We start from the raw sequence: 16,866 nt of genomic DNA on the forward strand, positions 1-16,866 counted from the left end.
GAGGAAGTTATTGGTGAAAATAATGCAGTGCTTGGGTTTGGCAAGAAATTGACAGCAATGAAACGAAGGGACTGAGGCATCCAAGAGACATCCAATTATGTGTAGAATTTAATTGTCTATGTATGAGGTTGAGTATGGTGAGAGAGAAAAGTGAAGGCAAAACAGGGTAATGACCTAAAAAGGTAAAGAAAAGGAGAGAAAGGAAAACATGGTCAAGCTGATGGGGAAAAATAAATTGAAGGGGGGTAAGGCAGGAGAGGTAGGAGGGTAAGAGATTATGATTGAATAGAGGACTATCCATGGTTTTTAATGAGGAAAGCAGACCACCATGTAATTTGTAGTAATGTAAATCCAGGGAGTGACCATATCTATGTGTGGCTGAGGATGAGCCTAGGAACAGGTTGTGGGATTTAAAGAGATTGAGGAAGTAGGAATCTCAGTTATGTGAGGAAGTATCAATGTGTATGTTAAAAGCTCCTAGTGTTGGATAGAGCATTGGCCTTGGATTCAGGAGGACCTGAGTTCAAATTTGGCCTCGGACACTTGACATTTATTAGCTGTGTGACCCTGGGCAAGTCACTTAACCCTCATTGCCTGCTCCCCCCCCCCAAAAAAAAAAAAGAGTAGGAGTGGAAGAGTTCCAGAGTGAAGGGAAATTTGTTCACTATGGCATGGGAATTCCAGAGAAAGTGGAAAAAATTGGAGTGAATAGAAAGTAGAGTTGATAAAAATGGGGACAAGAGCAACAGAAGGTAGAGGTTAGGGAAGAGTCTGTTCCTTGGCAGCTGGTGATTAAGTAAAACAGGAATAAGAAGAGTAACAGAGAGTGGGAATTTGCTGACTATAAGGGTGGTGGGTGACAGATGAACTGTAGTGGCCAATCCATATACCACCCAGCACAGAGGGCTGTTATGAGAAAAGGGCTTTGTAAACCAAAGTGCCATAGACATGGGAGATAAGATTGGCAAGAATCACCCTGTAAGATCTTCAAAGCAAATAGGAGAGATGACTAGAGAAGCTCCATTAAAATTGGAGACTCTTAAGGTGCTTCTCCAAACAAAGCCACTCATTCTACAGAAATCAGTGGTTAATTCCATTAACAAATAAATGACTTAAAACCCAGGGAAAATTGCATAGGAATGGAAGTCATGAGACCTGAATTCTAATACCTATTCTCCCCTGAAATGGTGGTGGCAACTAGGCAGCAAAGTAGATAGAACACTGGACTTGGTGTCAGGAAGATCTGGGTTCAAATTCTTCCTCAGGTACTTACTAGCTATGGCACACTGAGTAAGTCACTTAATGTCATGGGCTCAGTTTCCTCTTCAATAAAATGGAGATAATAATAGCACCTATCTCCCAGGGGTATTGGGGAATCAAATGAGATAATATACAGAAATCCCTGAGTGGGATGGGAAGTGCACCCACTGACCCCTGTAATAGAGACTCGAGGAGAAAGGAGGCCAAAGCACTGATTTTATTTCTTTCAAAAGAAAGGTGTACCACACTCACTGGGACAACCAGGAGGTGTGACACACCAGGATTAGGAAACCAAGCAGTTTTTATACTCTTTACAAACATCTAATTTGAGCAAAATGCGGTAACTGGGTTCAGCAATAAATCATTCTCCTGGAATGTTCAGCGATAAGTCTCTCTCCTGGAATGTTCAGCGATAAGTCTCTCTCCTGAGTTGTTCAGCAATAAGTCTCTCTCCTGGGTCAGAGTGCCCCAACCTCAGGGGTTCAGCCATAGATTATTTTGCAAAATTTTCTGTTTCTGCAACAATTTATCATGTCTACATAATGTCTCGGTGCAGACCCTATGAAGCAATTTTTAAGTTGATATGCCTATATTTAGAAAGGGGGATAGTAGCTTCCTGTTATTGCCTCTCTCTAGAAAAAAAACGGAGAGAGAGAGAAACGGGGAGCTCTAAGGGGCTTTAAGGCTTTGAGATCAGATCACTAGGCCGAAGGGGGGGGGGCACTTTCCATCTCAGTGGAGGGTCATATCCCTATGTCCCTCTCATCCCTTTACAAAAATTCTATTATAAGCACATATATTCTATATCTTATGTCTATCTACATATATATATTTTATATGCATGTGTTTGTTTTTTTCTGAAGTCATTTCAGTCATGTCTGACTCTTCACGACCTCATTGGGGTTTTCTTAGCAAAAATACTAGTTTGCCATTTCCTTCTCCAACTCATTTTACAGATGAGGAAACTGAGGTAAACTGAGGGTTAAGTGATTTGCCCAAGGTCTCATAGCTAGTAAGTGTCTGAGGTCAGATTCAAACTCAGGAATAGAGTTCTGATCCAAGATAGCCAACTGAAGAAGCAAGCCACTGTAGCTCTCCCAGATTTCCTCTCTAAACTGACATAAAACTTCCTCTGCATTCTCTAAGGAGGAAGGAAACAACCTACCAGCCTAGCAGAAAAGGGAGGTGAGGTCTAAGAGAGTAGCCGTAGCAACAGCTTCTGGGTTCACAGCAGGGGTCTACAGCAGAACTCGGAGCCTGCTGGACAGTAGTGAAGCCTTGCCCAAGCAGGTCAACAACAGATTCCTACCCTTGTGACCTCCCAGCAGAGGGACTATTTCCAGAGCAAACCAGCTGCAAGAATTCAGCATATTGCAACAAAATTACCCTTCAAGGGCTCTTTTAGTAACTCAGCAAACTGCTGACACAAAGATGAGTAGAAAAATGATGAAAAAGAGTCTGACTATTGACAGCTACTTCAATAACAGGAAGTATCAAGACACAGACCTAGAGGAGGACAGTAACAAAATAACTACAGGTGAACCTTCAAAGAGAAGTACCAATTGGTCTCAGGCCCAAAAGAAATTCCTGGAAGAACTTTAAAAGGACTTTGAAATTCACATTAGAGAGGTTGAGGAAAGATTGGAAGTGATGCAGGAGAACCATGGAAAAGAAATCCAAAATATTACAGAGGAAAATAAATCACTAACTGTTGGGGTCTCAGGTTCAGGCCGACGATGGGAGCTGAGGATTGGAGATGATAAATAATTGACATATTAGCACCACCTTGTGAGTGAATAACTGTGTGCACCCTTTATTAGGACAGCTCAGTATTTAAAGCAAAGCACCACAAAGAAATCAAATAAAGTCTCCGCAAGAATAATTCTAAGAGAATAAAAAAGTTTTTCAACCTCTAATCCTTGACATGACAGAACTTGTTCCAGGCCTTAACAAGGCAAGGCTTGTACAACTGACTCCCCTGACCTTAGGAGGCCAGTCAAGCATTGTCTCTGGAATTCAAACTTTGACCATAAAACTCTCCCAGGAAACTCTTGCTGCTTCAGTGACTACAGCCTGAGTCTGGGGAGGGGGAATTCAGTCAGAGGGACAACAGAGAGCCCTCTGGGTTCTCCACATCTCCCCCTTTTTGTTTTTGCAGCAGCTTGATATTATACATCATCAGCTTAGCAATGGCCATCCCCCTGCATATTAAGCAGGGTATCACTATGCAAGCAAGACACCCAAGAACAATCAGTAGGGCAAAGCTCAGTACCTGATGACTAATACCAGTCAGCCACCGCTGGGCCCGAGAGATCCAGTTGGCAATATCAGAAGCTGTTTTGGAAGGTGAAAAATCATCCCTCAGACTCTTATCTATTTCATTAACAACACTTTGTAACTCATCAATATCCATAGTAACATTAGTATATCCCCATAAACCACATAAATTATTTTTAATCTTAGTAACCTTAGTATCTTAGTATCATTATAAGGTACAGGAAGCAAACAAAATGCAGAAAACCTACAATCACAACGTAATTTTGTAAACACAGCCAACACTTCTACTTCTTCATTAATTTCCATAATATTATCTCTTAATTCAGATATAGCCTTATAATGATCTCTATTAATCCTATTTTGTACAGCAAAAGCATGTGATACAGTCTGAGCAATCGCATGCAAATAAGTTGCTTGCTTAGTTTCTATCTGCAAAGATTGTACAGACTCAACCAATGCTACTGAACTAGTTAACACTAATTTTTTTTTTAGTGAGGCAATTGGGGTTAAGTGACTTGCCCAGGGTCACACAGCTAGTGTTAAGTGTCTGAGGCCGGATTTGAACTCAGGTACTCCTGACTCCAGGGCCGGTGCTCTATCCACTGCGCCATCTAGCCGCCCCTAACACTAATTTTTTCATGTAGATAATGAATGACCTGATCGCTAGAGGATTGAAATCAATGTTCATCCTTAGCAGCCAAGAGAGTATAAGGTGTTCTTCTAATCACAAATAAAGCATTTTATCCAAATTTACATTAGGCCCTGTACATTCAGAAACACTACAGTTAGTACAGGTAATTTCCCAGTAATAAGGATGATGTAAATTAAGTCCATTCTTCTTAGTAATGTTGATATTCTCAACCAATCCCCACATAAAAGCAAAGTTTCCTCCCAGACAAGCCTGAAAGGTGTCAGATTGTAATGCCGGTCCCGTAATGAAGAGTTATAATATCTTGTGACAGGTCTTGTGGCCGCCAAGATTTTCCAAATATGTCTATTGTCTGATTACCAGTCCACCACAGCTCTGGATATCCCCCCATCTGGCAATGGTGCTCAGGGGAATTCCAGCACCCAGAGTCATTGTGCCAGGACACAAATTGTAAGCCACCAACCTACATACAGCACAGCGAAGACATGCGACAGTCCAAAAAGGAGGGGGTTAATAGTCTCTGTCCACAGACCACAATATCCACAGGGCATTCTATGAGAGCCTTGAGTGGAATCACAGTCTTTTCCCAAAATCCCATACATTGTCAGAGAACCATCTCCATAAGCAGTAGTATATATTCCTTTCCCCCACCCATACCTTTCAGGGTAATAGTAAAATCACTCATAGCTGAAAAAGCCAAAAGAGAGGGGTAAGGGTAATGAATATGTGTAAAAGTAACATTTGCAACCAGGGAACATCCTTCAAGATTAACAACAGTAAAACACAAAGGAGGAGTTTCTACTAACCCTGAAAAAGTATATCTAAGGACTGTACTATTGGGAGTTTCATATGGTTCTTTTCCCCAAAATTCCTGATTCAGTGGATCAACACTAATTTAAAGGATCCATTACCATACAGTACCGGTTCTGGTATAAACTGATCCCACCCCACCATCTCTACCCATGGGGGTTCTTCCATAAAACCCATCTCTTATCTTCCATTGCTAGCCCCTCCCTGATCTGAGCCAGTAAGTATATCATGCTAACAAGATGTGTCTTCAGGCATCTTTGATGAGGCTTCCTTTTTCCTCTCTGCATCTGTCTCCTTCTCCTTTTTTGCTCCATCCCCAGTTTCCCGACATTCTTTGTCCATCTGACTGATACCCACTGGACTCTATCATCTGAAATGACAGGGTGCCTATGGGATGTGGTCTATGCCATTGCCCCTTGTGATCTTTCCACATCACCTTTCTTGATATTTTATCACAAACTTTATGTAAGGGGAGTAATGGTAAATGCAAATTTTTAAAGAATAGTTGTGAAGGAGTTAAAGAATCAGAATTGTTAAGTTATTAATAGCTTATATAGCTTGTGATATATATGTATATATATATATAGAGAGAGAGAGAGAGAGAGAGAGAGAGAGAGAGAGAGAAAACTTGCTTAGAAGGTAGATTTCCCCCTTTTTGTTTTTTGTGGGGTTTTTGGTGAGGTAATTGGGGTTAAGTGACTTGCCCAGGGTCACACAGCTAGTAAGTGTTAAGTGTCTGAGGCCGGATTTGAACTCAGGTCCTCCTGACTCCAGGGCTGCTGCTCTATCCACTGCGCCACCTAGCTGCCCCCCCTTTTTGTTTTTGAAGAAACATCTTAAAAGTTTGATTCTTCTGCTCCACTATGGCTTGTCCTTGTGGATTATGCAGAATCCCAGTTATATGGGAAATATCCCATGAGTCACCAAAAAATCTTTAAAATGTTTACTAGTGTAAGCTGGACCATTGTCAATTTTCAATATTTTTGGAGGACCAGCAATTTGAAAAGTATTAAGCATGTGTTCTATTACATTTCCTACTCTCTTACCCATCAAACAGGTAGCAAAAGTAAATCCTGATAATGTATCTACTGTAACATGAATATATGCTAGATGTCCAAAAGAAGAATAATGTGTGACATCCATTCACCAAATATGCAAAGATGAAGTTCCTCTGGGATTCACATGTTCCTGAATTGCTCTTTGAAAAAGAAGGCACTGAGTATAAGACTTTACTATTCTATGAGCCTGTTCTTTTGAAATAGGAAACATTTTTCTTAACTGTTTAGCAGATTGCTGAAATCTAGCATGAGAACAAGTAGCAGCCTGAAAGGAACAGTATAAAGATTGATCAACTAATTGATTACCTGAAAAAATAGGTCCTGGTAACTGAGCATGAGAAGGAACAAGTAAAACATAAACCGGAGCAGATCTCTCTTGAATTATTGTTTGTAACTCTCTAAATAAGATAAATATAATCTTGGAGGAATGTTTTTATAAGAGAAGTCTCTATATGACTTATCACTTGAGAAGCATATTTAGAATCAGTTATTAAATTAAAAGACTTGTCATTATTAAAATATAAGGCAACCATAATTGCTGCAAGCTCATTCTTCTGAGTTGATTGAAAAGGAGTAAAAATTACTACAGTCTCAGGGGCAGCTAGGTGGCGAAGTGGATAGAGCACTGGCCCTGGATTCAGGAAGACCTGAGTTCAAATCCAGCCTCAGACACTTGACACTTACTAGCTGTGTGACCCTGGGCAAGTCACTTAACCCTAATTGCCTCACCAAAAAACAAAAACAAAAAAAACACTACAGTCTCTTTAGAGGCTTCATCATAAAAGGCAGCTTTATTATCTTTGGTAGCATCTGTAAACACATTTTTTTTCCTTCTACTGGACTATTCTTTACTATGTGAGAGAAAATAAAAGAAGTCTGACTCCAAAACGTAATAAGTCCCAGAGGACCTTGATATCTAAAAACAGAAGGGAACCGCAAATGATGCTGCCATTGTGAAAAAGTTGGCTATCAGATCATCTGTTTATGTGTACAAAACAAATTAACATGTGCAGGTTCCATTCCCTTTAACAGTATATGTCTCTTAATCATTTTCTCTGTTAATTGTGCAACCAACTCTGGATAAGGACAGAGGGATGTGGATGGCTGATGAGATGTATAACCCCACTCTATTATTTTGTCCTGTTGAGTAATGGCTGCAGTGGGTGATAGTGGTGTGTTGATTATTGTCAAATCTGTGGGTAAATTCTCACTAATCCTGTCTAACCTGGCTGCATGAATAGCTTTCTCTACTTTTTGTAAAGCCAGCTCTGCCTCATGAGTTAATTCACAAGAAGAATTACGGTTAGAGTCTCCCTCTGGTGTCCTAAATAATGGTTCCAGCTCATGGTTAGGAATTCCTAAGGGCGGAGCCAATTTATATCTCCCAGTAAATTCTGAAAATCATTCAAGGTAGTCAACTTATCTCATGTAATTTGTCATTTCTGAGGTTGTGTATATGAATCAAATAATCCACATCCTAAATATGAAATAGGTATCTCAGTCTGTATTTTATCTGGTGCTATAATTAAACCATACTCCTGTAAGCACTCTTGAAGGTAAGGAAAGGAGTTACTAATAGCTTGATTCTCAGGATGAGCCATGAGAATATCATCCATGTAATGGATAACTACAATCTGAGGATATATTTCCCTATATTTTCTAATGCTTTGAGCAACATAGATTTGACACAAAGTAGGACTGTTTTTCAGAGGAAGAACAGAGGGCTAGAAGAAGCAGGAGTCGGCAGGCAAGAGGAAGATGGGTTTAAGAAGGAATGGTGGGAGGGGCAGCTAGGTGGCACAGTGGATAGAACACTGGCCCTGGAGTCAGGAGTACCTGAGTTCAAGTCTGCTGTGTGACTCTGGGCAAGTCACTTAACCCCAATTGCCTCACCAAAAAAAAAAAAAAAAAAAGGCAATCTTTAAGGTCTATAACCCAAACAGCCCATCCCTCAGGAATCATATTCGGGTTGGGCAATCCAGGGTGCAAAGCACCCATTGTTTCTATTCTCTCATTTACTTTCCTAAGATCTGTTAACATCCTCCATTTTCCTGATTTTTTCTTAATAACAAAAACAGGAGAATTCCAAGGACTGGGAGATCGTTGTATATGACCAGCCTTTAGCTGTTCCTTTATGATATATTTCAAGGCAGAGAACTTTTCCTTGTTTAGAGGCCACTGGTCTACCCAAATGGGGTCCCCCATTTTCCATTTAAGGAGTAGAACCGTGTGCCCTCTGCTTTCCAGGGCCCCTAAATAAAATGCTGACCGGAAGATAAAGTGACTTTCATTCCTTTTAGAATATCACAGAACCACAGATTAGTGGGGAGGTAGGGAATGAATGTATAACGGCCTAAAATGCCCTTTCATGCCCTCACATTCCCAAGACATGAGTTGTGTAGCTCTGTAGCCAGGTGCCTCACCTCCCACTCCTCTAACAAGGTTTTCTTGAACATATCCTACATGGTGAGGCTACCTATATTTATTGAGAACAGGGCTATCTGCACCTGTATCAATTAGTCCATCCACAAGCTTTCCTTCCACTAATACAGTAAGTCTAGGTCTCATCAAACTAATATCTTGTGTCCAAAATGTATCCATTTTTTCCTGTACTTGTCCTATTACTCCCTGCATCAAAAACTTTTCATAATGAGGATTATGAATGGTTAAATTTAAAATTCCCTGTGTCCAAGCCTTATGATTCACTTGCCTAGGAGAAACCTCCAATTTATTAACACAATCGTTCCTGCACATTCTTTTCCTTTTACCTGTTTGCTTAACCGATGGAGGGTATATAACATAGGATTCTACTGCCTGGAGATCACTAGCCATTCTGCAATTTACTTGGGGAGGGGAACCTTGGGGATCCTGAGATAATGTTTGTGTTGAGTCAAGTATGGAGGTAGCTCCACCTCCTGGGCAGAATACAGTTGAGTCCCCTGTTGTTTGTTGCTGGGGCCCAGGCCTGCAATCTCTCGCCCAGTGACATCCCTTGCCACACTTAGGGCACTTCTGAGTAGGGGTTTTCCCCTCTCTACAATCCTTTTTGAAGTGTCCTGGTCTGCCACAATTGGAGCAATTTCCATTAGACTTAGAGGCCTCAGCTTGATAAAAACTGGCCATGACAGCGGCTTGAAATGAATATGGGCCTGCTTCCATGGCTTTCCTCACCGTATCCTCTAACGAGGCTTCTGGAGGCAGGGCCATCAATAATCTTTTACAATCAGCATTACAATTTTGTTTCACTATCTGTTTAACTAGTTCTTCTAAACCATGGTCTGGTCCCAGTGTTCTTTCAATAGCTCTTTGCACCTCTGCTACAAAGTCTGCAAAATTCTGGTCAGATCCCTGCATAATTTTAGTAAATTCTTTCCTATCTCCTGTCTCTATCTTTCTCCATGGTGTGATAGCAGCTTCAGCAATTTGAGTATATGCTAATGGCACATACCCAAGCTGAGTTTGAGGCTGAGTATGAGTCCCTTCCCCCATCAGCTGATCCACGGTGGTGGCTGCTCCACCTGGCATAGCTCTGATCAATTCAAAATGTCTATTAGACACAATGTCGCTCCAGGTGGCTCTCCATTGCCTATTCTGTCCTGGTGTAAGGCACATAGAAGCCAACATTTTCCAATCATAAAGAGTTAAAACAGCTGTAGTCAAATATTCTAGCAGGCTAATAGTATAGGGAGAGGTTGGTCCATATTTTTGACAAGCCTCTTTTATTTCTTTAATTGTTTTCATCTCTAATTTTGCATAAGCCCTATTCCTACTGAAGGGATCATCAAAAACAGGAAAAACAACATTGGAGGAATTCATTTTCCCAAATTCTATGGGATCCTCTAAAGCAAGCCTCTGAAAGGCAGTAAGAGGAGGTCTCTCTGCTGGAATCTTACGATAAATGGTATTATAAGGCGGGTAACAAAGAGAAGTAGGGTGAGGGGAAACATTTGGAACCGGAGGTTCAAGGCAGGGTATTTTAGGATATAAGTGTCTTATGTTTTTATCTCCTTTCTTCTCTAGTTTCTTTTTCTCTCCCCCATCTCCTTGTTCTCATTCTCATCTTCTGACTCTGAACTGCTCCCTTTTTCAGTGGCTCCTCCTAACTACATGAGGACTTGGGAATCCTCAAGACACAACTTAATAACATTATATATAGTGGCATCGGAAGGTGGGAGCTCCTGTTTCGATCTTACAATAGCTTCCCCAACCTTTTCCCAGGATTGCATTGTAATGTTAGGTCCTTCTGGGAACCATGGTGCCTGTTCATATGCTAACTTAATGAATTGCTTTAAGGTCTTTCTGTTTACCTTAACCCCTTTTCCTACAGTTACTAACTGCAGAGTATATACATCTTTATTGAGGTCTTTTAACCCTCGAGTTACATTTTGTCCCATTTTGGATCCGAGCAGATATCTTTCAACCAGGCAAAAATTAAATTAACCTGAGCTAGGAGGTGCTCAGAGTTCTTCTGGACCCTATCATCCCCCACTCCTGGTTTCTTATCAGATCCTGTAGCACATGCTTTCCTTTTCCTGGGTGGATCTCCTATATGATCGTCAATGACACAGAGCCTCCTACTCTGGGCAGAGCTTCAACAGTCCCTCCAGGGTCCAAGTCCCAGTCCCTGTTTGGGTGCCAGTTGTCTGGGTCACAGGTTCAGGCTGACTATGGGGGTTGAGGATCAGAGATGATAAATAATTGACACATCGGTACCACCTTGTGAGTGAATAACTGTGTGCACCCTTTATTAGGACAGCTCAGTATTTAAAGCAAAACACCACAAAGAAATCAAATAAAGTCTCCACAAGAATAATTCTAAGAGAATAAAAAAATTTTTCAACCTTTCATCCTTGATATGACAGAACTTGTTCCAGGCCTTAACAGGGCAAGGCTTGCACAACTGACTCCCCTGACCCTAGGAGAATGGTTAAGCATTGTCTCTGGAATTCAAGCTTTGACCACGAAACTCTCCCAGGAAACTTTTGCTGCTTCAGTGACTACAACCTGAGTCCAGGGAGGGGGAATTCAGTCAGAGGGGCAACAGAAAGCCCTCTGGGTTCACCATAACTAACAAACAGATTTAGTCAAATGGACAAGGAATTACAAAAAGTCAAAGAAGAAAATAATTCTTTAAAAATTAAAATTGAACAAATGGAAACTATCAACTCTATAAGACACCAAGATGCAGTAAAACAAAATAAGAAAAGAAAAAAATAGAAGAAAATGTAAAATTTCTCATTGAAAAACACAACTGACCTGGAGAATAGATCCATGAGAGATAATATAAGAATTATTGGTCTACCTGATAGCCATGACCAAAAAAAAAAAAAGGCCTGGACAATATCTTTCAAGAAATTATCAAGGAAAATTGCCCTGAAATAATAGAACCAGAGGGCAAAATTGATATTGAAAGAATCCACCAATCACCGCCTGAAAGAGATCCCAAAATGAAAACTCACTGGAACATCATAGCCAAATTTCAAAACTCACAGATCAAAGAAAAAGTATTGCAAGCAACCAAAAAGAAACAATTCAAATACCATGCAGTTAGTCAGAATCACACAGGATTTGGCAGCTTCCACATTAAAGAGTCACAGGGCTTGGAATATAATATACCAGAAGGCAAAGGAGTTAGGTTTACAACCAAAAATTACATACCCAGCAATATTGAATATAATCTTTCAGGAGAAAAAATTGACATTTAACAAAATAGAGGAATTTAAACCATTTTATTAAAAAGTCAGAGTTGAATGGGAAATTTGACTTACAAATGCAAAGTTCAAATGAAACATAAAAAGGTAATAAAAGATACAAGAAAAACTGTAAGAAATTTAATAAAGTTACACCGGTTCTAGTTCTGTATGATAAGATAATATTTGTAAGTCTCAATAACTTTATTGTAAAAGCAATTATTAGGGGCAGCTAGGTGGTACAGTGGATAGAGCATTTAGCCCTGGATTCAGGAGGATTCAGGAGTTCAAATCCGATCTCAGACACTTGACACTTACTAGCTGTGCGACCATGGGCAAGTCACTTAAACCCAATTGTCTCACCAAAAAAAAATTTAACATTTTTTTAAAAAAGTAATTATTAATGCAATTATGAGTATATGTAAAGAGCTTGTGATCATAAGGTAATAGTTAAGGTATGATAATATTTGTAAGTCTAAAAAACTGTAATATAATAATGATTGGAAAGAGTATATGTAGACAGAGGTTGTAATCATAAGGAGACATTGATGATACAACACCATAGAAAGCAAACTAAAGGGCTAAAAAGAAATTGCATGGAAGAAATAGGAGGGGGAAACACACACACATACACAAACAGGCATAAAAAATTATCATAATGGAGGGGCTCAAAGAGGGAACATCAAATATAGTCAGTTTGATATAGAAATCTATCTTACCCTATAAGGAATTTCAAATAAGGATGGTGAAAATAGAAGGGGGAGGGGGAACTGATACAAGGGAGGGAAGATTGGGGAAGGCTGTGATCATAAGTAAAACAATTGTGAGAAAGGAGAGTGTGGGGGGTCAGAATGGGAAGGATAAACAGGTGAAAATAGCATAGGGAGAAATAGACAGTCACAACAACTACAAATGTGAACACATTTAAAGCAGAGTGATGCACACAGGGTAAATGTAAAGAGTTGGAACAAAATCTATTATGCTTCAGCTGAAGCAAAGAAAGCAGGGATAGCAATTATGATTTCAGACAAAGAAAAAGCAAAAATAGATCTAGTTAAAAGTGATAAAGAGGGAAACTATATTTTGCTGAAAGGTACCATGGACAATGAAGTCATATCAATGCTTAACATATATACACCAAATGGTATAGCATCAAAATTTTTGAAGGAGAAGTTGAATGAGTTAAAAAATCTCCAGGACCAGATGGATTCACAAGTGAATTCTACCAAACTTTTAAAGAACAATTAATCCCAATACTATATAAATTATTTGTAAAAATAAGTGCTTCAAAAAAGCCTGGAAAGACATGTATGAAATGATGTATTGGGAAGTGAGCAGAATCAAGAGAACACTGTACACAGAGACAGCAATACTGTTTGGTAAAGAACTATGAATGACTTGACTATTCTCAAGAATACAATGATTCAAGACAATCCAAGTCAAAGAATATTGATGAAACATATTATCCACATCCAAGGAAAGAACTGATATTGATGGAACAAATTGAAGCATGCTATTTTTCACATTCTTCCATTAAGTGACAAATATGGTGATGTTTTGCATTATCATATATGTATGGCCAATATCAGATTGTTTGCCACCTCAGAGAGGGGAGAGGGGAGGGAGGGAAGGAAGGATAGAGATTGGAACTTTTTAAATAAAAAGGTTTAATCTGGAAAGGTGGGTAGAGGTATGCTGGGAAGGGTACAGGAGGTATATATGTATTTATACACACACATAAATATATATGTTGTGCATTTATGAGTTATTTAGGTCTTATTTCTATAGTAATTATATTTAAGCAAATTTGTCATATAAATTATTTGTATAAATTGATATGTATATGTTATTTATAAAACAGTTATTTAAGGATTTAAAATACTAAGTTATATGTATCAGAATTTATCTAGGTACATCCAAATTGAATAATGTAAAAATTTACATTATATATGTCATATATGTGTGTATATGTAAAAAATGAATAAACATAGTTAACCAGTAAAAAAAAAAACAATAGAACATGAAAATCTCAAGGATAAAAATAAAAGAAAATAAAACAAACTCAGGAAGATGTCTTCCTGACTCCAGGCCCAGCATTCTATTCACTGTACCACCCTAGCTCCCCCATGTATATGTATCTATAATATCTATGTTTGTTAGCATAATTATCTCAAACTTAATTCTCTTGTCTATTAAATGAGGAGGTTAGGCTCAGTGATCTCTGAAATCCCTTCCCATTCCAATATCCAAAGACCCACCATGAAGTTGGACCATCCATAACTGAACAACATCCATACTCACTCCAGATTTCATTTCTGTTGTGACTGGTCTCGAATGAAACAAGACCAGGATCATATATAAATATGTCTGACTCCTCTTCACTCTATAGTCCAGCCCGAATTACAATCTCTGAAGGATTTGAGCAAGTCCACTACCAGACAGAGAGGAGATGGACTCAGGGTTCAGAATGAGACATGGATTTTTTTGTATATGACCAATATGTGAATTGCAAGGAGGCACAGATTGGAATGAGGGAGACCAATGAGGAGGCTGTTGCAATAGTCTGGGTGACAGGCAATGAGAGCTTGGTTCCAACTCGGATAATGGCTGTGAAGGGAGAGAAGAGTCAGATGCAAGAGATGTTGTAGAGATAGAAATGCTAGGATTTGGCCACTGGTTGGATATGTGGAGCATGGGAGAGTGAGTAAGCAAGAATAATGCTGAGCTTCCAGACCTTGGAGATGAACAGGATGATAGAACCTTTGATAGTATGGCATGTAAAACTATATGTGGCTGCTTTATTTCTGTCCCAAGTTTGGGGAAAATTAGCTGGGGTTTCTAATATATTCGTTACTTATAAATTAGAAGCTTTAGCACCAGTTTTGAGCATTAAGCATTTATTAAAGCATACCAAGTATTAGTAAAAAGAGAATACCTGGCTCAGAAAGTTAAGAAGCCTAGAGGAGAAATAGAGCTCAGCCTGACCTGTTTCTTCCTCCAAGTCCTCTGCCACCAAGAGCACCTCCGAGAGAGTCTAACTGAGAGTAACTGAGTATGGAAGTTTTTTCTAGGTCTGGAGGAGAGCCAGTCCTTACATACTGCTTCAAGCTAATTGGCTAGCATCACCCAAATTCATTGGTTCACTGTACTTGAGGGTTGAGGTCAGAGTTCACATCCTCTGAGAACACACCCTCTTGAGGGCCAGGCAGGTGTGGTTTTAATTGAATTAACTTTAAGTGAATTGGGGCAGCTAGGTGGCGCAGTGGATAGAGCACCAGCCCTGGATTCAGGAGGACCTGAGTTCAAATCAGACACTTAACACTTACTAGCTGTGTGACCCTGGGCAAGTCACTTAACCCCAATTGCCTCACCAAAAAAAAAACAAAAAAAACAAAAAAAAAAAACGTTAAGTGAATTAATCAGCTAAATCAGTCAATCCAATCAATCTTGATCCAATCAATCCCCACCAGCAGGGGTCTTTGGGTATTCCCAAAACCCTATTATTTTCTCACAATAGAAATAAGAGGGGCAGCTAGGTGGTGCAGTGGATAGAGCACTGGCCCTGGATTCAGGCGTACCTGAATTCAAATCCGGCCTCAGACACTTAATACTTACTAGCTGTGTGACCCTGGGCAAGTCGCTTAACCCCAATTGCCTTATTAAAAAAAAATAGAAATAAGAAACTTTGGAAGAAGGAAGGGATTTGGGGGGAAATTAAATTCTTTTTTGTATCCATTGATGCTGTGATATCTCTGGGACATCCAGTGCACAATGTGCACATCAATGGGCTGTTTGGAGGCCTGGCCTACCTCATCTTCCCCACCTCTCTTCAGCCCGCCCCAGCTTCCATTAACAATATCCCCAATGGGAATACTTAATACACATTTGCATGGTGCTAAATGCAATGTAAATCTTATCAGAGAGTGTCCAGGGACTTAAACCTTCAGTACTGACCTCACAATTTCATTTTTCCATTTGAATATGGGGAAAGCTCCCCAATTCCATCTTTTTCTATTGCCAAAATATACCTCCTTTAGAGAAAAAATGCATAGCAAAATGATGAAGGGAAGGGGGGAATGTTTTGGCTTTTTGTAATATGGGAATTGGGACCATGGGAAAGTGGGGGCTTTCTATATTATTAATCCCTGAGGAACCCTTCACTAGATCCCAGGCACCATCTTCATGAAGGAAGCCTCTTTCTTCTCTCTGGCCAAAGACTGAATCTGAAGCAAAGTCTGACTAATGGGTGATATAGATCTGTGCATTATAATAAATGATATCCACAGATCTGACATGGTAATTCAAGCCAGGGGAGGATGGTTTTTTATCTAAATAGGAGGTTGATTTGAACACTGGCTATTCTCTGCAAGCTTAAGTAGCAAGTTTTCACATTTCATCTCATGTTCTCTGCTTTATCTCAGAACTCTTAAAAGCTTTCTCCTAAACTTGTGTTATTATCCCTAGGTGAGGAGTAGATATGGTTATGTTGGAGGTAAGCTCCAATATAGGAGAAGAGGAGAAGATGCTGCCTAGATTCCCACATTCTGATTATTTGATCACATTTCTTTGGGTTCATGCCATGGCTTCTCACTCTGAAGCCCACTAATCTTCAGGATAATATTCACACAGGTTGGCCAGGGCCAGCCAGGAGGTACAGTGGACAGAACACTGGCCTGGGAATCAACAGGATCTGAGTTCAAATCTCACCCCAGACTCTCACTAGCTGTGTGACCCTGGGCAAGTCACTTAACTCCAACTGCCTTAAAACATCTCTATCTCTAGTCATCCTGATGTATATCATGCCACTGGACCCAGATGGCTCTGGAGGAGAGAGTGAGGCTGGTGACCTTGCACAACCCTCCCTCACTTAAATCCAATTCACTGCAAGTCATGACATCACCCCAATGTCATAGTCTTCTTCAAAAATGAAGGACTGGAGCAGCTAGGTGGCGCAGTGGATAGAGCACCGGCCCTGGAGTCAGGAGTACCTGAGTTCAAATCTGGCCTCAGACACTTAACACACACTTACTAGCTGTGTGACCCTGGGCAACTCACTTAACCCCGATTGCCTCACTAAAAAAAAAAAAAAAGAAAGAAAAAAAGAATGAAGGACAAACAATGT

The sequence above is a fragment of the Dromiciops gliroides genome, chromosome 6 (genome assembly GCF_019393635.1).
Source record: "Dromiciops gliroides isolate mDroGli1 chromosome 6, mDroGli1.pri, whole genome shotgun sequence".
NCBI lineage: Eukaryota > Metazoa > Chordata > Mammalia > Microbiotheria > Microbiotheriidae > Dromiciops > Dromiciops gliroides.